The sequence below is a fragment of the Marmota flaviventris genome, chromosome 1 (assembly GCF_047511675.1).
Source record: "Marmota flaviventris isolate mMarFla1 chromosome 1, mMarFla1.hap1, whole genome shotgun sequence".
In the NCBI taxonomy this organism is placed as follows: Eukaryota; Metazoa; Chordata; class Mammalia; order Rodentia; family Sciuridae; genus Marmota; species Marmota flaviventris.
Window position 1 is genome coordinate 110323299 of NC_092498.1, and position 22274 is coordinate 110345572.

Genomic DNA, 22274 nt, shown 5'->3' on the forward strand with positions numbered 1-22274 from the left:
AACTCAAAAAATTAAACAATAAGAAAACAAATAACCCAATCAACAAATGGGCCAAAGACCTGAACAGACACTTCTCAGAGGAGGACATACAATCAATCAACAAGTACATGAAAAAATGCTCACCATCTCTAGCAGTCAGAGAAATGCAAATCAAAATCACCCTAAGATACCATCTCACTCCAGTAAGATTGGCAGCCATTATGAAGTCAAACAACAACAAGTGCTGGAGAGGATGTGGGGAAAAGGGTACTCTTGTACATTGCTGGTGGGACTGCAAACTGGTGCGGCCAATCTGGAAAGCAGTATGGAGATTCCTGGGAAAGCTGGGAATGGAACCACCATTTGACCCAGCTATTGCCCTTCTTGGACTTTTCCCTGAAGACCTTAAAAGAGCGTACTACAGGGATACTGCTACATGGATGTTCATAGCAGCACAATTCACAATTGCTAGACTGTGGAACCAACCCAGATGCCCTTCAATAGATGAATGGATAAAAAAAATGTGGCATTTATACACCATGGAGTATTACGCAGCACTAAAAAATGACAAAATCATAGAATTTGCAGGGAAATGGATGGCACTAGAGCAGATTATGCTTAGTGAAGCTAGCCAATCCCTAAAAAACAAATACCAAATGTCTTCTTTGATATAATGAGAGCAACTAAGAACAGAGCAGGGAGGAAGAGCAGGAAGAAAAGATTAACATTAAACAGATACATGAGGTGGGATGGAAAGGGAGAGAAAAGGGAAATTGCATGGTAATGGAGGGAGACCCTCATTGTTATACAAAATTACATATAAGAGGTTGTGAGGGGAATGGGAAAATAAACAAGGAGAGATATGAATTACAGTGGATGGGGTAGAGAGAGAAGATGGGAGGGGAGGGAGGGGGGATGGTAGAGGATAGGAAAGGTAGCAGAATACAACAGTTACTAATAGGGCATTATGTAAAAATGTGGATGTGTAACCGATGTGATTCTGCAATCTGTATTTGGGGTAAAATTGGGAGTTCATAACCAACTTGAATCTAATGTATGAAATATGATATGTCAAGAGCTTTATAATGTTTTGAACAACCAATAAAAAAAATAAAAAAAAATAAAAAAAATAAACATTGTTTTCAAAAGATAAAAAAAAAATAAAAATGTGAATGAGGTATCTCTGAGGGTCTAATAACTTTAATTTTCAACAGGGCAAAATTTTAAGGTATCTCCTTTTACCTGACAGTACCACTTTAGGGTAGTCAGATTTTTGAAAGAGTGGATGCTACTCTGTAAACTAACAGAAGGAATGATCACAACTGCCACTGGGTCCCTTCGCCCCAAATAGCATTTACAAGTTGCAAGTAGTTCCACTTAAATTGAATGTTGAAACAAAATTTTAATCAGAAATCTGGTTGAGATCATTAGATTTCTAAGAGATAAAGCATCTAAAATTAGAGACGGTCAGATGAGAGGAGAATAAAGGTGAAGGCCTGGTAACCAGAGTTGTCTCATGACCACAACCACAAAAACTACCTTCCTTTGAACCTAGCAGAATGTAAACCATAATAAAAGACCACTGAATCTTTAATGCCAAATAGTTTCCACAAAGTTATTTAAGAAAAAAAAATTTATTCACACAAAGTAACATTATTTCTTCAAGTTGTCTATGTGATTTAAGTTAAATGATAGGAATTTTTTCATAGCATTGGCTCTAGCAGATAGCATTGAATTGCTGCTCAAAAAATGAATACTATTACTACCTTTATTTTTTATTCCACTAAATTTTTTGAATAAGACATTTTGGAAATAAAGACTTCAAGAAGGACAACTACCAGGATTAGGGGTGGCAGTGGATTCTGCTATCAAAATGTGCTGCTAGAAAGAAGAGTAGCCACCTCTGTCACCTCTTGATTTTCTTTCCCAGAAATGGAGGCAATTAGGACAAATTTAAATCTAATAAAAGTCCTCTAACGTTTTTTCTATATGCAGATGGTATTTTAAATTCCTCTAATATCTTAGGGAGGGATTTAAAGCATTCTGAAAATTAATTTGTGAACTCACTAAAGCTGGGGTTTCTTTCATTCACATTTTTACCTTCATTGATTAACCCCAGGAACATCAAAGCTTATTTCTATTAAAGATTTGTGGTTTGAACACTGTTTTGGTGGATAAAACTCACATGTGAGATAATACAAGAAAGTTCAGAAAAGAAATGATTGGGTTGTGAGAACCTTAACCCAATCTGTCAATTAATCCCCTGATGGGTTTAACTGACTGGTAACTGGAGGAGGTGGAATATTCGGCGTGGGGCTTTGGGTATATATTTGTATGTGTGAGTGGAGTCTTGCTCTCTGCTTTCTGATCACCATGTGAGCTGCTTCCCTCTGCTAAACTCTTCCACCATGATGTTCAGCCTCACCTTGAGCCCCAAGGAATGGACCTGGCTGTTTATGGACTAAAAACTCTAGAACCATAAGCCTCCAAATAAACTTTCCCCCTTCTACTATTATGTTGGTGGGATCTTTTAGTCATAGTGACAAAAAAGCTGACTAAAACAAACAACTTCAGCATGTAGCCACAATTCAAGAGACTCATGATACAGAGTGAGAGCTTTGCTCAGGCTGCTAGATACTACCAGATGGAGATGGACACCAAATATAATAAAATAAACTAAACACTATATTCCAAGGATGTAAAGGCCATATAAATGAAAAATAAAGGAGTATAGCAAAGAAGAGGAATGAGAGAAATTTTAAATAGAGTTGTTAGGGTAGGCCTTCCAGAGACATTTGATTATAAATTTGAGGAAGTAGTAGTAAACCTTGGTGATACCTGTTGAAGGATCTTTCCTGAAAGAAGGAACTTCCAGTGTTACAGTGTTAAGGTAAAGCATATCTGTCATGTGTATGAGATGGTAGGAAAGAGAATATAACCAGGGAGAGTTGAGCTGCTGGGAAAATGGCATAAGCTAACAGAAAGGGATTGGGTCCAGGTGAAACATGGCTTCACAAATCGTGGTGAGGATTTTTTTGCATCTATTCTGAGTTAAATGGGAGATTTTCAAATTGCAAGATTTTGAAAAAGGAGTAACAGGATGTGGATTTATGTTTTAAAATAATGTGCACCTCTGTGTGGTATGGAGAAGGGAAGGGAAATGAATAAACAAGAAAAGGTTATGCCATTAGTACAGATAAGACTTAGTGAGGTCTTGATTGGAGGCCAGGTTCACAGAGCAGGCGGAGCAGTGAGAAATGACCAGACTCTGGATGTATTTGGGTAGAAGGAGCAACAACATATTCTAATGGATTTACATCTTTATTTATTTATTCTAATTGGGCATATATGACAGCAGAATGCATTTTGATTCATTGTACACAATTGCCGCAGGACTTTTTGTTTCTCTGGTTGTACACAATGTAGCGTTGCACCATATGTGCAGTCATATGTGTACCTAGGGTAATAATGTCCATCTCATTCTACCATCTTTCCTGCCACCAATCCCCCTCCCCACCCCTCCTTCCCATTTGTTCAGTCAAAGTTCCTCCATTTTTTCCACCACCCCCCTTCACATTATGGGTCAGCATACACTTATCAGAGAGAACATTTGGCCTTTGTTTTTTTGGAATTATCTTACTTAGCTAAGCATGATATTCTCCAACTCCATCCATTTACCTGCAAATGCCATAATTTTATACTCTTTTAATGCTGAGTAATATTTCATTTTGTATATATACCACAATTTATATATCCATTCATCTATTGAAGGGCATCTAAGTTGATTCCACAATTTAGCTATTGTGAATTGAGCTGGTATAAACATTGGTGTGGTTGCATTATTATAGTATGCCAATTCTAAGTTCTTTGGGTATAGACTAAGGAGTAGGATGGCTGGGTCAAATGGTAGCTCCATTCTAACATTTTTAAGGAATCTCCATACTGCTTTTCATATTGGCTGAACCAATTTGCAGTCCCACCATCTATATATGAGTGTGCCTTTCCCCCCACATCCTTGCCAACACTTATTGTTGTTTGTATTCTTGATAATTGCCATTCTGACTAGCATGAGATAAAATCTTAAGACTAGTTTTGATTTGCATTTCTCTAATTACTAGAGATGTTGAAAATTTTTTCATATATTTGTTGATAGAATGTATATCATCTTCTGAGAAATGTCTACTCAGCTCCTTAGTCCATTTATTGATTAGGTTGTTTGTTCTTCTGGTTTTGCATCTTGAGGGTGAAGAGAATGTGAGTAGCCAAAGTTGACTTCAGTGTTATAGGTCTGAGTAAGTTTAAAACAAAAATATACTGTGCATGGGATTGAGGAAAGCTGTTTGGGGAGCAGTTGGGTAGTGATGGTGGATGCGGAGGTATTGGGCTAACACTTGGATTTCTGCTTTGACATTTCATGTTAAAATATCAAATAGATATCCCATGCAAATTTCAAGCATGCCATTAGGTATTAAAGGCCGCAACAGAATTAGGAAAGGTCTGGAATTGGGATATTAATTTTGTAGTCAGTGTATATGTATATTCAGCATTAGTTTGATACTGGAGAGATAAGCAAAACATATATAAATTATGGAAGAAGGTGTGTATCTACAGTAAAGCCTCATCTCTTTGAAAAACAAAAAGTACATAAGAGTAAGCATACATGGGAAGTAAAGGAGATTAAGACACTTCTTGATTTCACAGTTCTTATTCTTTTCTAACATTTGCCTTCCAAATGTATTTTTTGAGTGTTCAATAACCAGAAATAACTTCTTGTAATTGCATAATCATATGCTATTCAGAATTTCCTAATGACAGTCATTTTTGCCAGTGAATAACCTAAGTATATTAAGTGGGTTTGAGGCTGAATTTTTACTGTCACACATTGCTTCTTTCAAACTAGTTTTCTAATTCAAACTATATATTCCTTCTTCTATTATTTTATATTGTATTATTAGATTGTCAAGATAAAGACTCTGATTTAAGAAAAAATAAGAACATAGTTTAGTATGAGCCAAATATGAGTGACTGTGGCCCAGCAGCAAGAATTTAAGTTTTTCTCAATGACATATTCTGCCATGGGAGAAGTTACATGAGCTTTTATAGTCACGGAACAAAGTCATAACTTAATTCATTCAGTAAATGTATTGGTAGGGGCACTAGGTAGACAGGCTAGATACAACAAATCAAAGAAACACTCTCTGTGGGTTTCAGATGTTATCTTACAGCATCCTGAGCTGTAGGGTTGGTAGAGACTAGAAGAAGTCTGCTAAGCTAAATGATATATTCCAAGAGGTTTACCTAATAGTAATGAAAATGTTAGGTCAGATACAAAAGTAAATGTCTATTAAAGGGCCTAAGATATATTAAGACATTTTCTTTTTCTTGACCATTCCACCTCTCTAAAATCATGATGGTCTTGGCTAAGGTTAAGCAATTTGCAGAATCTCTAATATAGATAATGCTTCTTCAAAGAACTACAGTTTCACATGACTGTAAATTCATACTTTCTGATTATTTCCTTGGAAAAGTTAATCTAACATGAAGTGAATTCTCTTGCTAAATCTGATCAGAAATAATGCATGTGATGAATTTAAAGCAATAAGAATGGAAAAAAAAATAAGTAGATATAGACAGAGACTTATGGACTGCATAATATGAAAAATTTTGCTAATGTCACTGGATTGATTAAATGGGAAGTATAAAAACTAAAAATGTTTTTTTTTTTTTTTTTTTTTTTTAACAAAGTACAGCCACTTGTATACTGTGATCAGCACAGATCATTGAACAGAGAATTAAACAGCAACTGAAGTTGTGCCTCCTGGCAAAATAGAAATATCTTCTGAAAGTGTAGATCATCATTTCCATTAGAGTGGTAAGGGTCTGCTCCAGTCATGTGACACTGTCAGGTGGTTTCCAAGGCAGGGAGCAACATGATCTGTGGCACAAAGACATGCTCCTGATGGTGGCACCAGTGATCCCTGGAATGGCCTCAAAGGTGTCAGAAATGAATAGTGAGTAGCTGGAACTGGAAGAGACCAAAAGGATAGAGCACACTTGGTCTTGAAAAGCAACCTAGCTCAAGGAAAATTCTTACTAGTGGTGATGATCCTTTCAATGCAGTGCAGACATCCTGGTTTTTGAAAAGAGCTGAGTGCTTGAAATTTTCCTGAGCAGAATGTTTGAAGTCATGCAAACTGCAGTGGCAAATAAGGCAAAAGAATTCTCTACATGTAGAAAAATCAGCAGAAGCTTTCAAACATACAAGTTATGAAACAACACAGCTGGGATTCTTTTAAAGCAGTGTGTCAAGTTATTACTCAGAGACTGAAGATGTGGATTTGCTTCCTGCTACATTTCTCTGAAAAGCAGTTGAAAGAACTGACTGTCTTCAAAATGTGGAGAGAAACATGAACATTATTTATGCTATTCAAGCTGGAATTTCTCTACTTGTGTTGAAACTTTAGCCTTTAATGTCAGTCAAAATCACTGCCACTTAACCAGATTATTGAGATGTTGAGGCCCTTCTATGCCATGGAGAGGTGGCAAATATAGTAAAAGAGGGTTGAGAGAATCAGTGACTTCAGCCCAAAAGACTAGGATTAAAATAATTGCTTCAAAAGAGTCTTAGTTAAGAGAAATGAATTTCTACACTTCAAACATGAAGATAATAAGAGTATATGTCAAAGTATAGAAATTTTATGATGAGTGAGAAAATTTTTGTGAAAATTACTTTTGACAATGTAGCCTCTCACACACAGTAGGTTGACTATAGCTAACTAAGGTGAAAAATGAGGAATAATATTTGCAGGGATATGGAAAAATCCAAACACTTTGTGCATTGTCAGTAGGAATGTAAAATGGTGCAGACACTGTGGAAAACATATGGTTGTTCCTCAAAATAATTAGTAATATAATTACCATATGATCCAGAAATTCCAGTTTTGAATATAGACCCACATGAGTTAGCTAGGTCTCAAAGATTTATTTATGCATCTATGTGCATAGCCATTATTTATAATACTAAAATGTAAAAACAAAACTAGTGTCAAAAGATAGAGCCCTTCCTCCACCCTATCAGGATACCTGTCCCTGCTCCAACCAGTTGCTAAGATAACCTGTCCCAGGAATTGCTCTTCCCTATAGGGAGCTATGAGGTTGTTAATAATGTGTCCTTGACTGCTCCATCCTTCCCTTCCCCTTTCAGCCCACTTGTTTCCCACCTTTTGGCCATCCCAGGGAGCATTCCTGGGCCTAGTCACATATGCAGGAGGGAGAGAGATAAGGGGAAGAGGGCAGGAGAACAAAACAATCCTAGGACATATAAAAAGAGCAGAATGCTTCTTGGGATACCAGGATACCAGCTATGGCCCCTTCTTCCTCCTGGGAGAAGTCAGTGTTATTCCTTTTTAAATAAACCCTGCTTTATATAATTAGGGTAGACAGAGAGAGAGAGGGAGGAGGGGAGACTCAGAATAACAAGACAGTGGTGAAGAAGTGCAGAGTTAAACTAATACTATCTGAGTTTAAGACTTAATCTAAATCCATAGTAATTAAGGTAGTTTGGTACTGATGAGAGAATAGGAAAAAAAAAAAAAAGATCAAAGTAACAGAATAAAATGTTGAGAAATAGATGCCCAAGAATATATTCAACAAATCTTTGACAAAGCAACAAAATATAATGAAGAAAAGAGAATGTATTTAACAAATTATTCTGGAAAAAAATGGATTTCCACATGACACAGGAAAGAAGAATCCAGACACAAACCCAAAATCTTTCACAAAAGTTAACTCAAAGCTGGGAGCCTTGGCTCATACCTGTAATCCCAGTGACTCAGGAGGCAGAGGCAGGAGGATCATGAGTTCAAAACCGGCCTCAGCAACAGTGAGGAGCTAAGCAATTCAATGAGACCCTGTCTCTAAATAAAATACAAAATAGGGCTGAAGATGTGGCTCAGTGGCCGAGTGCCCCTGAGTTCAAACCTTGGAACAACAACAACAAAAAAAATTAATTCAAAATGGATGACAGAACTCCTTGTCAAATTCAAAGCTCTAAAGCTGCTGAAATATAACATAAGAAAAAGTCTAGATGAGGGTAAATTAAGAAAATATAACCTATTCAAATTTCCTGGGTATACCTAATAGAAATTTAGAGTATCTTATTTAATTCATTTATTTTTTTTTGTTTTGTTTTAGACAAAACTCAAGATTTTTTTACTTTGCATCTAAGTATTTTAACTCAAAAATTAAATATTATAATTTCAGAAAATTGCTGGTTGATTATTTCAGTCCATAAATTTTTGAATATATGTTTATTATTGAAAGCATTCTGTGTATCCAATGTTATACAACATGTATTCTGTTTTTTTTTCTTTTTTTTTTTTTTTACTTTCATTTACTTTCTTATACTCCTCTACCATGTGTGGCAGACAAACCATGAGCTGAGTGCCTGTGACTTGTGCTTGTCTAATCCCTTCCTATCACATGTGGGAAGCAGCTGTGATTGTGTCCAACCAAGAAAATACAACAAATTATGGAATAGCACAGCACACATATGTTTGCCTTTCTCTCTCTCTCTCTCTCTCTCTCTCTCTCTCTTTTTTTTTTGTATGTGTGAGAGAGATGGAGTCTTCTTAACCTGCCCTGCTGGCCTGGTCTGAAACTTGCAATCCTATAGCTTCAGCTATACAATTATCTAGGGATACAAGCATAAGTCACCATGTCTGGCTCACTGCATTTTTAAAAATGTAAATTCTGTCTTAGCTATTGAAAGAAGGACCTTCCTGCTGATCTTGAAGAAGCAAATAGTCAGCTGTGTTGTGAACTTTCATTCTCTTGACAAAGGATAAACCACATGGCAGGTAAGCATGGACAGTTTCACAGACTGAACCAAGTCTCCAGCCAATACCCAGGAAGGAGTCAGATCCTCCATCACCCAGACACACACACAAAAAAATACATTTGGGTAAGAGAGGAGACAGAAAGACTAGAGCATATTTAATACCTTGACTGTACCCTTGTTAAGACCCTGAGCAAAGTACCCAGGCATTGACAGAGTCCTGACCTAGTGAAACTAGGATAAGCATGCATTGTTTTAAGCCATTAAACATGGTCACTTCTTATATAGCAATGGAAAAGTATTAAGCAGTGTTATTAAAAGAAATCAATAATTTTTAAGGTTGCATATTTTCCTGAGATTTTAATTTACAATAATTTGCATGATCAGTTTTTGAATGGTGGGCATTTAAATTGCTTTCTAATATTTTCTATGAAGAATATCATTATTTTATGCATTACAAATTATATTCATAGAAGGGAATCCCAGAAGTAGAGTTATTCAGTAATATTGCTGTATGTTAAGATTTTTATTAGCATCTCTGGTTCAGTTGTTTTCCCCCAATTTTTTCCTAATTAAGATTACCAAAACATGAAAATGCCATAGCATTTTGTGCAAAGGTGTGTGTTTATTTGGATTCATGATATAATATATATATATATTCATGATATAATATATATATAATATATATATATATAAAATATATATATATAAATATATATATATAAAATCTCTAAACACATATATTGATATGACTTTTCAGCTCCACTGGGCAAATACCAGGGATCATAGTTATAGGATCATTTCATAAGTCTCTGTTTAGTTTTATAACAAATAGCCACACTATCTTCCAAAGGGTCTGTACCAGTTTCCATTCCCACCAATAATAAGTGGTCCTGCTTGTTAAGAGTTCTTTGTATTTTTACTGATAGTTGATCAGATATTTATTTATGCAAACATTTTTCCAGGTTTTAGCTTGTCTTTTCTTTGTCTTGACAATGTCTTTCACAGAGAAGAAAGTTTAAATCATAATTTTTGTTTCTTTCATGAATTGTACCGTTGGTGTCATATCAAAAAACTATCACCAAAATCATCATCTAGACTTTTTCTTATGTTATATTTCAGCAGCTTTAGAGCTTTGAATTTGACAAGGAGTTCTGTCATCCATTTTGACAGGCTCCAAATCATAGTTTTAAGATTATACATTATAGAGTTGCTTCAGCATCCTGGTGCTGCTATACCACAGAGCCCATGTGGTTGCCCAGCCAAAATGCAGGAGGAGACCTAGACCCAAGATCAGCCCAGGGAGCAAGTGGAGATCTTCACTTTCTAGGTAGAGATTGCCCAGTTGATTTTTTTGATCATCAACACTTTCTACTCCAACAAAGAGATCTTCCTGCTGAAGCTAGTTTCCAAGTCCTCAAAAGGCCTGGACAAAATCATACAAAATCTTGACGGACCTCGGTAAGTTAGATTTGGGGAAGGAGCTATGCATTAATCTCATTCCAAACAAATAAGACCAAACCCTCAAGATTGTGGACACTGGAATTGGAATGATGACCAAGTCTGATTTAATCAATAACTTTGGTACTATCACCAAGTCTGGGACCAAAGCGTTCATAGAGACTTTGCAAGCTGGCACAACATCTCCATAATTTGCCAGTTCATTGTGGGTTTTTATTCTGGGTATCCAGTTGCCTAGAAAGTTTTACTCTATATAGGTGGTTGAAGAAAGATCCTGACTGAGTAGTATGACTGAGAGTCCTTGACAGGGGGGGCTTCTCCATCACCATCAGAACTGAAACAGGGGAACCAATGGGTCATGGTACAAATGTTATCTGCATCTGAAAGAAGACAAAACTGAGTACTTGAAGGAGAGAATAAAGGAGATTGTGAAGAAATATTCCCAGTTTATTGGCTATCCCATTACTCTCTTTGTGAAGAAGGAACTTAATAAAGAAGTCAGTGATGATGAGGTTGAAGAAAAAGAAAATAAAGATACTACACCTCTGCTTCTGGGGATGAGGTTGTCTCTCTCAAGGACTATTGAACCAGAATAAAGCAAAACCAGAAACACATCGACTATATCACAGGTGAGACCAAGAACCAGGTAGCTAACTCTGCCTTTGTGGAGTATCTTTGGAAGCATGGTTTGGAACTGATCTACATGATCAAGCTTATCCATGAGTACTGTGTCCAAAAGCTGAAGGAATTTGAGGGGAAGACTTTAGTTGTCTGTCACCAAAGAGGGCTTGAAGCTTCCAGAGGCTGAAGAAGAGAAAAAGAAACAGGAAGAGAAAAAAGACCAAGTTTGAAAATATCTTCAAAATCGTGAAGGACATCTCAGAGTAAAAGGTTGAAAAGCTGGTTGTATCAAATGGATTGGTGATCTCCCCGTGCTGTATCATCACAAGCACATAGGGCTGGACGGCAGACATGGAAAGAATCATGAAAGTTCAAGCTCTGAGTGACAACTCGATAATGGATTACATGGCAGTGAAGAAACACCTGGAGATTAACCCTGACCACTCCATTAATGAAGACCATAAGGCAAAAGCAACTAGAGTTGTGCCTTCTGAAAAAACAGAAAAATCTTCTGAAAGTGTAGATGGTCATTTCCATTAGAGTCATGTGACACTGTGAAAGATCTGGTTATCTTGCTGTATGAAACTGCACTCCTTTCTTCTGGTTTCAGTTTAGAAGACCCTCAGACCCATGCTAACAGGATCTACGGGATGATCAAACTTAGTCTAAGTATTGATAAGGATGATCCCACCGCTGATGACACCAGCACTGCTATAATGCAAGAAATACTACCCCTGGAAGGACATGAGGATACGTCACGCATGGAAGAAGTAGACTAAGCCTCAAGAACCACTCATACGTGTGTTCTCTGCTTCACCTTCATTCATGATATGTTTTCAAGGATTTTTTTGTTGTTGTTGTTCTTTGTTTTTGTTAGTATTTATTAAACAGTCTTTATGGCATGACAATAACTACTTAATGGGGAGATAAGATTTCTTTTAAGTGGTGCTGTGATACTTTAAGCACTAAAGCAGAGATAATAATCTTTTTTTCTAATTTCACATTGGCTTATTTTAACAGGTTGAGAAGTTTGTTCTAAGACATGTAACTGAATGTTAACTTTGTGGTCTAAAGTGTTTGTTACCAAGTTGTATCTCTTCCAGAAGTGGTCTAAGATAGACCTAGATGTTTAAAAGAAAAAAAAAAGTATTTGTTAAAATGGCTTGAGTTTCATCTTGTTAGGATCTATTTTTAAAATTTTCCATCCCTTATAGTTACCCATTGTGAATGTACTAGTCCTCTAGAACCCCGTATGCGAAACTGAAACAACTGGCTTAGAGGAACTCTCCAGGGCTTGTTTTCCAAAGAAAAGTATTTAGAGAAACAAAACTTAAAACTCCCTAGGTGTGTTACAAAGCTCTTCAAAAGTAATTCAGTAAGCCTCCTAGATGGAAATATGCAGACCCAAGTCAACATTTGGCTGTAAAGAGTTAAAAAAAATGCAGAAAAGTCAAAACAAAAACAACAAAAAAAAAAAATTTCTACATTATAATGTAATTTTCAACTATCAAGTATTAAATGTAGTTTTAGATGCATATTAATCATAGGAGCATTTGCATTATATGTTCAAATTTTTCTAATGGACTGAATTTAAGCCCCTATAATTGAAGAAATGAAGTTCCAAGTCAAAGAAATGGTTTCCAAATATTTAAAAAATTGAAATTTCCCAATACTTGAAAAATTTTCTGACCATAATTTTAAAAAATATTAACCATCATACTTGAGGGTAAAATGATACATACAAAATTTTTAGAAGACCAAAAAGAATATAAAGGTCAAGACAATGAACTTGGGGTTCATCCAGAAGATTTGGTAGAAAAATAGTAGTTGGATGAATACAAACAACTTCAAAACAAAAAGGAATGAGAAAGCAATATGACTGTGCAAGTCACTTCTCTTACAAGAATATATTGTTTTAGCTGGAATAATTTCAGTGATTTAAAATCAGTAGTTTCTTGTGCTCTTCAGAAATGAGCATTGAAATATGAACCCAATAAAGTATGCACACAGCATTTTAGAAATAAGAGGAAGCAATATTAGAATATGAAGTCACAAGTTTCTCTGATTTTTCTGATTCTTGTCTCCATTGCTAAGGCAGGTCTTCAAATGCTGGTATGTACCTTTGTGAGACTGATCAGGTGAATCACTTTCTGCATACCTTCAGCAGTTTATCTGCTGATTCTGCCCATTTAACTCTGCAGCTTCCCTGAAAATCAGCAATCAGTAGCAAACCATGAATTGCTTGCCACGGATCATTACCTCTTGTGAGTATCGGTGCTCTCTGATCATGTTGGTGATGAAATGATTTTGATACAGCCTCTGCCCACTGGAAACTACCAAAACAAAAGACTCAGAAACCTTGATATGCTGGATACATTTTCAGAAATAAGGCATTCAAGCAAGGCTATTTCTGTTTATTTTCTCAATGGGCATCTTATAAGATAAACACAATTGCAACTCTGGTGAAGAAGACAAAGGGGAATAGTCACAAGGTCTTTGGATTATAGTACTTACTATGCATTCAAACTACAAAAGTGAGGTAACAAAATAGAAGGCTGCCATTTTATTATAGAGACATTTTTGCTCGTGGGGAGACATGATAAATGTCTATGAATTCTTATGAAGTAGTTCATTTCTTTTCAATCTATCCAGAGTGAATGACTTTTTTGTGCCATTTTTAATTTTAATAATGCCTAAATATTTTGGCAAAACATAACCGACAATGAAAAGAAATAAAATTACTTTGCAACAATAATAATAACTTTTTTTAAAGAGAGAGAGAGAGAGAATCTTTTTTTTTTTTTTTGTAGATGGGCAAAACACAATGCCTTTATTTTTTTTCTTTTACGTGGTGCTAAGAATCGAACCCAGGACCCGCCCATGCTAGGCAAGCACTCTACCACTGAGCCACAATCCCAGCCCAATTCCATAATACTTTTTGAATGCTTTATTCTGAATTTCTTCTTTTCTGTAATCATAGACAAGGAGCAAATTTTGTGGAATCTGCCTTCATGTATATTCTGAGAAACAATGATATATTAGTTAAGCTTATTGACATGATTGCTGAAGTACATATAATCATCAGTTTCTAGAGCTATTTATTATAATGTCCCTTAAATAATAGAATAATACCAAGTTAAATTTCAATAGTATACATTCTAGGAATGACTAGACTAAATTATTGCCCAGAGAAATAATTCTTTAAAGATGTAGATTTAACCTAAGGTTAAAATTTAAAATGGTTCACTAGAAAACTTATCGGCAAAATTTATTTCTCTAAAATTGTTGTTATAGGAATTAATGAGCAGGCAGTTAGCTCAGCATACATTTTTTTTTCTTTTTAAATATAACTTCACTTTGCTTTTTTCTTTAAAGAAAATAGTTTTATCTGATGAGATTTTGTTAGCTATGGCCAAATACTTACATTGTATTCCATTTTTGCAACCAAAAATATGAAGATATTTTATTTAACAAGATAACACTTTCCAAATAGTAAATTATCTGTTACTACAATGTCAACTTTGCATTCCATGGAAAATTTTAAAAGATTTCAAAAAAGGGTATGAATTTGGGGTGGCCATGGTTTAAAAATTAGGATTCAACTGAAAGTAGAGCTAGAACCCAAAACTTATTTGCTGAAATTTTTGAGCTCTTTATCATCTAAATATCTTGACTGGCAATTAATTTAACAATTTGGATTTTTTTTTTGAATTAATGTGGGTAGATATATAATGTTATTTCAGTTAAAAAGTACTACTTTATATTTTGTCATGTGACTCTAAATACAGCAAAAAAGGCTAATTAACAAGTCAATTGAATTCTTCAGTGGTTGAGAATTTTGAATACTTCTTCCTTTTATACTTAAATCATGACCATAATCATATCATATGTATGAGGCTGAGCTGTATAAAAAGATATAAGAATATCCCTTATACTTGGTTAATTAGATATGCCCCTATTAACTTCTTTACTATTTACCCAAGGTATGTGTAGGAAAAAAAACTAATTTGGTTATTCAATTTTGATTACATAAAAATCACGTAAATTCTCAAACATGTGATGAATTTATCATAGTCTGAGCTTTTAAGAACACTGATTGCTAATGGTTAAGTAGTTTTCAGATATCATTAATAAAATATATGACCATCATTTTAAAAGTTATTCAGTGCTTCTGATTTTATAAATAACTTTTTAAGTTAGGCCCTACCACAACAAACTTTCTTTCTGCCTTAGCTGAAGTATAATTTTTTTCCTAAAGATTTTGCTTCAGATAAATTAATATGGATTTTTAACCAACAATAGAAATTTCTAAGGTTCTTATAAAAATTAAAATGCATAAATAGACATATTCCTACACAGATTGTCTCTTTACCTCTTCAAAGAATGAAGTGAGTGTCCAAAGAATGTTATTTCATCTTAGGGAAAGTGTTTTACATTGTCTTCAACAACTTGAAAATGATAATTGAAGAATGGAAATTTTATAATATTGAATTTTTAATATTATTATTGATAACTTTTGATTGAAATTGCACATTGCAGTGAAATCCATATACAAGCACACTAAATTAAATCTCTGGACATTTATGCTAAGTAATTTCACTTTTTAGTGAACCACAAAATGAATTATTGGATACAGTTAGCCCCAGAGAACTTATAGATTTTATATATTTTATGCACTTGTTGGAAAGCTGCCAATTAAATATTGGATGACATCTGCCAAAATAAGTATTATATTTTAAATATATTTGACATTGTGCCATTCTTCCTGTAATTAATAAGGTGGCAGAGCTAATTGTCTGTTGTGTCCATTTCTACAATATGAAAAGAAAACCTTTATACTTAGCATTGAAGAACAGCTATATAATTTTCTAAATAATAGTAGGAAGGGGTACTTTAAATTCATCCTAAACTAGGTTTAATCCATTAAAATCTGAAGAATTATAAAGTAGAGTATGATCCATTGTGCAAAAGAAGATTAACTCACATATTTTGAGACTACTACAACTAATTCTGATCCTCTTTTTTCTTAAATCAAGATGCAAGAACTTTATCTAAATAAAAATGATGTATGGGATCATGCAGATTTTTTACAACTTCCTCTGTATTGATTTGTGTCAACTGAGGTAAAATGTGAGTGATGAGTGTTCATTTTGACCTTACAGGACTGCTCACAAAGTGATAGGAAGTAAAGCCAAGATTATAAAGGAGTTACCACGTCCAAATCTTAATGCTCTCTGTGGACAATTGTGACCCCAATGGCCATACATCCAATGAGACTGACATACATTGTGATGTGAGTAAAATGATAGGTTTTCAGCTGGGAGTGAAAATGAAGGCTCTCAGGTTTCTACATGGGAAAAAAAAAAGAAGAATGAACAACACAATTATGTCAGGCTAAGTATGATGATGTCCATGGACTTATCAAGGCCACACCTATAGGGACTAAAAGTTTCTGCCAGTTAAAAAGACATTCACAGGGGGAGAAATTGCATCATAATATATTTATTTTATTCTATATTTTTAATATTTATTATTTATTTTATTTCATGATAAGGTGGCTTTCATTTCATTTCCTTTCATTTTATTTCTTAAGGGTGTGCTAATGAAATGGTGAACTATATGCAACAAATAAAATACTCGAAGACACTTGTATTTCCTTTAAAAGTTAGAACCAAGTAAACAATGTTTCTTATGCCTTAAATAGTATCTGGCCTCTAATATTTTACATACTAAGTTCACACTATGTTAGCTTCAGCAGTTTGACTTTGAGAAGGAGAAAGCGACACTAAAACCTAGAAATAATTACTTCTAGTTTGGTAAACAAATGACCTGGGACTTAACTTTGCCTGTTAAGTTCTATTCCTTAAGAAGCAAAAACTGAATATGTTACTAAGAACCATATGCCCAGGGAGAAAGAGAGAAGGACAGAGATACATGGAAAAAAATAGAGAGATCCCCTCCTGGAGTATATCATCAGGTGCAACTGGTTTGAGTTCTACAACACCTTCTCAGGGAGATTTCGTAAATGCATGTGTCAGAATCAAGAAATTCCATGTTAACAATCAATCAAATGAAGGTTGGATTTCTGCATGAAATCAGGAAATGGGGAGTGGATGGTAATAACATGGAAAATGGAAACTTTCAATGAACAAATGGAATTTAATTTTGCTGTGAAATGAGTTAGAAGTTAGCACTCCTGCTTATATTGTAATTAAATGCCAAACAAATAAAAATCAACATCTTGTTTTGGATTCATTCCATACCTGAGTTTTCAGGGCCAGCAGTCATTTTGAAAACTGAAAAGATAGACAAATCCCATAGTAACATCTTGGACTGCTTTCTGCTTTCAGATAGGAGATAGGGGGTCATAAGCAGAAAGAAACATTTAAATAATAATTTTGACAAATTGCTTGAAGTTGAGTGTACACTCTAATGATAGTATAAAACTCCAGGGGGTTGCAATCTTGTAAGCAGAATCACCTATTCATCTAGGACTCCAACATATTATCATGGTTAACAGCTAAGACAGTTCCCCTTTTGACTCTGACCAAGGATGGAAGAGTAGTAACTGTAAAATAGACCCAGAACCTGCCCCATAACAAAAGTCTTTCCAGGGGAAATCATTTAACTCTATCCTTTCTTTTGTGGAAGAATTTCCTTTATTCTTGCCTGCCTGTCTCTATAGAGTAGTGTGTGTGTTTGTGTGTGTGTATGTGCTCGTGTGTGTATGTGCTCGTGCGTGCATGCGTGCGCACAGTCATAAATACCATACTACTGGAGAATGTTTTGTGAAGTGCACAGTTCAGATACAGAGGTCAATTAGAAGATTGAGGTTTAATCATTTTACGGAATTCTGCTGCTTCACACCTTACCATCACCCCAACTGACCTTCAGTAAACAAATACTAGATTAAAAATGAAAGAAGCTTCATAAGCAGAACCTCTCTGAGAAGTATTAAAACAAGCCTAAAATCAAGTGGGAGTCAAAACAGACATTAGTGGACCTTGAGAACTTAGGAACGTACAGCAACAACAAGCACTAAAGACACATCAACTCCTGGCAAGACTTATATAAATTCAAACTCTGTAATGGATTTACTTCAGTTTCTATTTACCTTCATATTATATCCTGCTGACAACTAAAATCTCCAATGATAATTTTACACTCCAAATTCAAGTGTAAAACAGTCTGAAAAAGACAAAGTAACCAATACCACTAGACACAATGATGATATAAATGTTTGAAAAATCAGGAAATGACTTCTTCTATGATTAATGTGTTAAGAACTATTAATGGAAAAAGTGGAAATATGAAAGAAAAGATAATGTGAGCGGACAAAAAGTGTGTTGCAAAATAAACACTGGCTTCAGGAACAGAGCACTGATCCCAGCATGAGGACCCCACCTTCATGACCTCATCAACTCCAATTACCTCCCCAAATACCCATTTTCAAACAAGTCACATTGTGGGTTAGAATATTCACCTGTAAAAGCAGGAGGAAGGACAATAAATAACCACTTCAAAATATTCTGCCATGGCCCCTTCCCCCAACTCATGTCCTTCTTGCATGAAAAGTACATTCTGATTAAAAAAAATATATATATCTGACTACTCTTAAATTTAATCAAAAGAGACAGAGAATGGAGCCTAGGAGATAGAATTATTCACCTAACAGCTAAGGGTCAAATCCCTAGAAGCCTTTTTCACACTCTTGAATATATGTTGAACGCTTGATTTAAATCATGATTGACCACCAGATGCCACAACTGCTTCTGATTTTTATAAAATCTTTCCAGACTATTAATATCAACCAATCTGTGAGCAATAAGTACATCTTATGAACTGTACTTCTATCCTAAAGCTTTTCTTGCATTACACTATCCCACACCATTCATCTATAGCCAATGTAAGTTCAATGTAAAGAATTTGGGCTGCTTTTCCCCATTTTTTTTGTATGAAAAAATGCAAATGCTCTGGGCTTTAGGTTTGGCTGACATATTTCTATCTACTATCTATCTTTGATGCTAACCTTGTCCTAGGACCTGCATTCACTCAATAAACCCTTTTATTTCAAAGAATTCTTGGTTTCAAAGTTTTGCTTTAATAATTTCTTTTCAACAATCCGAAAGTCTTAAATTGTTCCAGCATTAATCCTATAGTCCAAACTCTCATCCAAATATCATCTAAATCAGATACAGGTGAGACTAGAGGTCAGATCCATCCTCTGGAAAAAAATTCTCTATAATTGTGAATTATTGAAGCCAGATAAGTTATGTGATTTTAAAAGAAAACAATGTAACAACCATAAGAAAGATATTCCCATTCCAAAAGGGAAGGGGAAGAAATGATGTCAGGAGCCAAGAAAGTCTACAACTAGCATGGCAAATCCCATTATATCCTAAGCCATGAAAACAAACCTCTTTTATTTGATTTACAGAATGATGGGGAATTGGCAGAGAAATTTTCAAATCTTCAAATTTGTTTTTTGTTTCTTTATTTCTTTTGTTCAAACTTTCTTCTTACTACCCTGACATTTTATTATAACCGGTTAGGAACAACTACATTGCTTTTTGACTAGTTTATAAATTTTATCAGATATATGTCTAATTTCATTATTCACAAGTCCTACTTTGCACAAACCATTAAAAAAATCAGTCATATTTTTGTCACTTTATATCAAGAATAGCCTTAACTCCATTTCCCAATAATATATTCTCTACTTCTATCTGAAGTATCACTGGAACCTTAACATATGCATTTCTAAATATTCACCTCAAAATTCTTCCAAACTCTAGTCATTACCCAATGGAAAAGTTGTTTTCACATTTATAAATACTTATTGCACCAACACTCTCAAATAAAAAAAAATCTACATTTTTAACTTGGCTGCCATAACAAAATAACAGAAACTGGGTTGGCTTAAACAACAGAAATTGATTTTCTTGCTGTTTAGAAGAATGGAAATCAAGATAAAAGTGCAGACCAATCCAGTTTCTGGTGAGGAATGTTTTAATCTTGCCCATGTGCTCCTTTTTGCTGTGTCCTTGCAGAGGACGGAAGAGGGGTGAAGAAAGCATTGAATACTTAAAAGTGATAATTCCACCATGAAGGCAAGAATTTTATGAACAATTCCAACCCTATTTACCTCCTAATGACTGCATTTGCAAATAATATCACATTGTGGATTAGGGTTTCAAGGTATGGGGTTTGGAGAGACAAAAGAGTCAACACATGATAGAATACAACAGTAAGAAAAAAAAATGAAGCTTTATTTGGTTCATAAGTACACTGGAATTATTAAAGAAAGGAAATTAGTGAACTGAGGAATGAAAAATAAATAAATAGAACACAACTTCTAAAGTTAGGACTGTTTCAGAAAATATAATTGGAGTATCAGAAGAGGAAAAAAAGAAAAAGAAATGTGCAGAACTGCCATGGTGGTCAAGAACTTTCTGCAACTAAGGAGACATCAAACTATAGATCAGAGATCAGCAAGGAAAATAAAGATGAAAATGAACAAAAAAAAATCTAAATTTTAATCTGCCATAGTTAAGTTGCAGAAACAAAAAAAAATGAAGAAGTAAAGAAAAACAACACTTTTTCTATTTTGGAACAAAGATAAAATTCACAAAAGACTATTAATCAGAAATTACATAAGCAGGGAAAGAAATGTGGAACAAAATATTGAAACATCCTCATAGAAGTTAAACACTTAAAATTTTATACCCATCAAAATTACCCTTCAGAAGCAAAAGATGATTCCAGGAAGTGACATGAGAAAAATGGTAGAATACAATCTCAGGGCCTGATTTGCATTTAGAAACATAAAAAAATAAAATAAAATAAAAATAATATGTAACTTCAAAAATGTTCTTAAATGGGCTGTGAATGTGGCTCAAGCAGTAACGCGCTCGCCTGGCATGCGCGGGGCTCCGGGCTCGATCCTCAGCACCACATAAAAATAAAATAAAGATGTTGTGTCCACCAAAAACTGAAAAATAAATATTAAAAAATTCTCTGTCTTTTCTCTCATTCTCTCTCTCTCTCTTTAAAAAAAATGTTCTTAAATATAGTCAAAGTTTACAACAATCAATAGAATAGCCAATAACAAAATATGGCATTCAAACTGGTAGGAAATTTTCAGCCATTTTTATTCATTCTTCCTTCAATTTCTCCCTGGTACAAAATAAATTTATTATGGAGGAGGATGCAAATTAATTCTCAGTTTCTTTGTGTAAACCACAGAGACCTTTGCAATATTCAAATTAGTCTAGTTGCTGTCTGAAAAACTTATCTCTGGGCTTCTTACCTGGAGCCTAGGTAGGGAAAATAAGATTATTTAAATTTTTAAGTTGAGCAATGTAGTGAAAAAATGGTAGGCACTGATTATAAAAGTTTCAAGTAGACCACAGGATGCCTAAGGTACAAAATTGTGGGCAAAACACATAATGCACCATCTAAGGCATCAAGTAAAAGCTAGGGTCAGAATTTTTGACACACTACATTATTCAAAAGCAGTAATGAAGTAATTGTAAAATTGTTCACAAAGAAGATTAACACCAATCCTTCTCAAATTCTTCTAAAAAAATACAAGAGGAAGGGACACTCTCTAACTGACACTATGAGGTCAGCATTTTTCCAATTCTAAAGTGAAAAGCACTACAGGAAAAGAAAATTACAGACCAATTTTCCTTATGAATACTGATATAAGATTAATGAAGAATAATATTAAATATATCATACACCATGACCAAGTGGAACTTATTTCTGGAATGCAAGGATCATTTAATGTATGAATAATGATCTATATAATATTATACATCAAAAGAATTAAGGGGGGAAATGTGATCATCTCCATTGATGAAGAAAAAGCATTTGGAAAAGATTCAACATCTCTTCTTGATTAAAAGCAAAAACAAACATTCTCAACAAAGTAGGAAAAGAAGAAAACTTCTACAATATAAAAAAAATTAGAGAGGAAAAACTCACAGCTAACATACATAAAGATAAAAGATGGAAAACTGTTTGCCTAAGATCAGGAATAAACCAAGGATATCTAATGATTGCCACTTTTATTGGATATGGTATTGGTAGTTTTACTTTGAGTCATTAGAAAAGAAAAATAAATAAAATGCACCCATAAAGAGAAGAAAGAAGTCAAACTGTCACATTCATGGGATATGATTTCATGCAAAACCTAAAGATTCTTCCAAAAACAAAATTTAAAAAGTCAGAAAGTTTCAGGATACAAAATCAACCCTCACAAATCATCAGCAAAATGAAAGAATAGTAAAAAAGATCAGTAGTTGCTCAGGGTCTGGGGAAGGAATGAGGCTTAATAGGTGAAGCACAGGGTGGTTATTGTGCTGTGAAGCTA

The 22274-nt window shown here is 34.6% G+C and overlaps 1 pseudogene; it reads left to right on the forward strand.

Moving 5' to 3' along the window:
* Positions 1-10082: 10082 nt before the first annotated feature.
* Positions 10083-20359, forward strand: LOC114103642 (heat shock protein HSP 90-alpha A2-like; annotated as a pseudogene).
* Positions 20360-22274: the final 1915 nt, after the last annotated feature.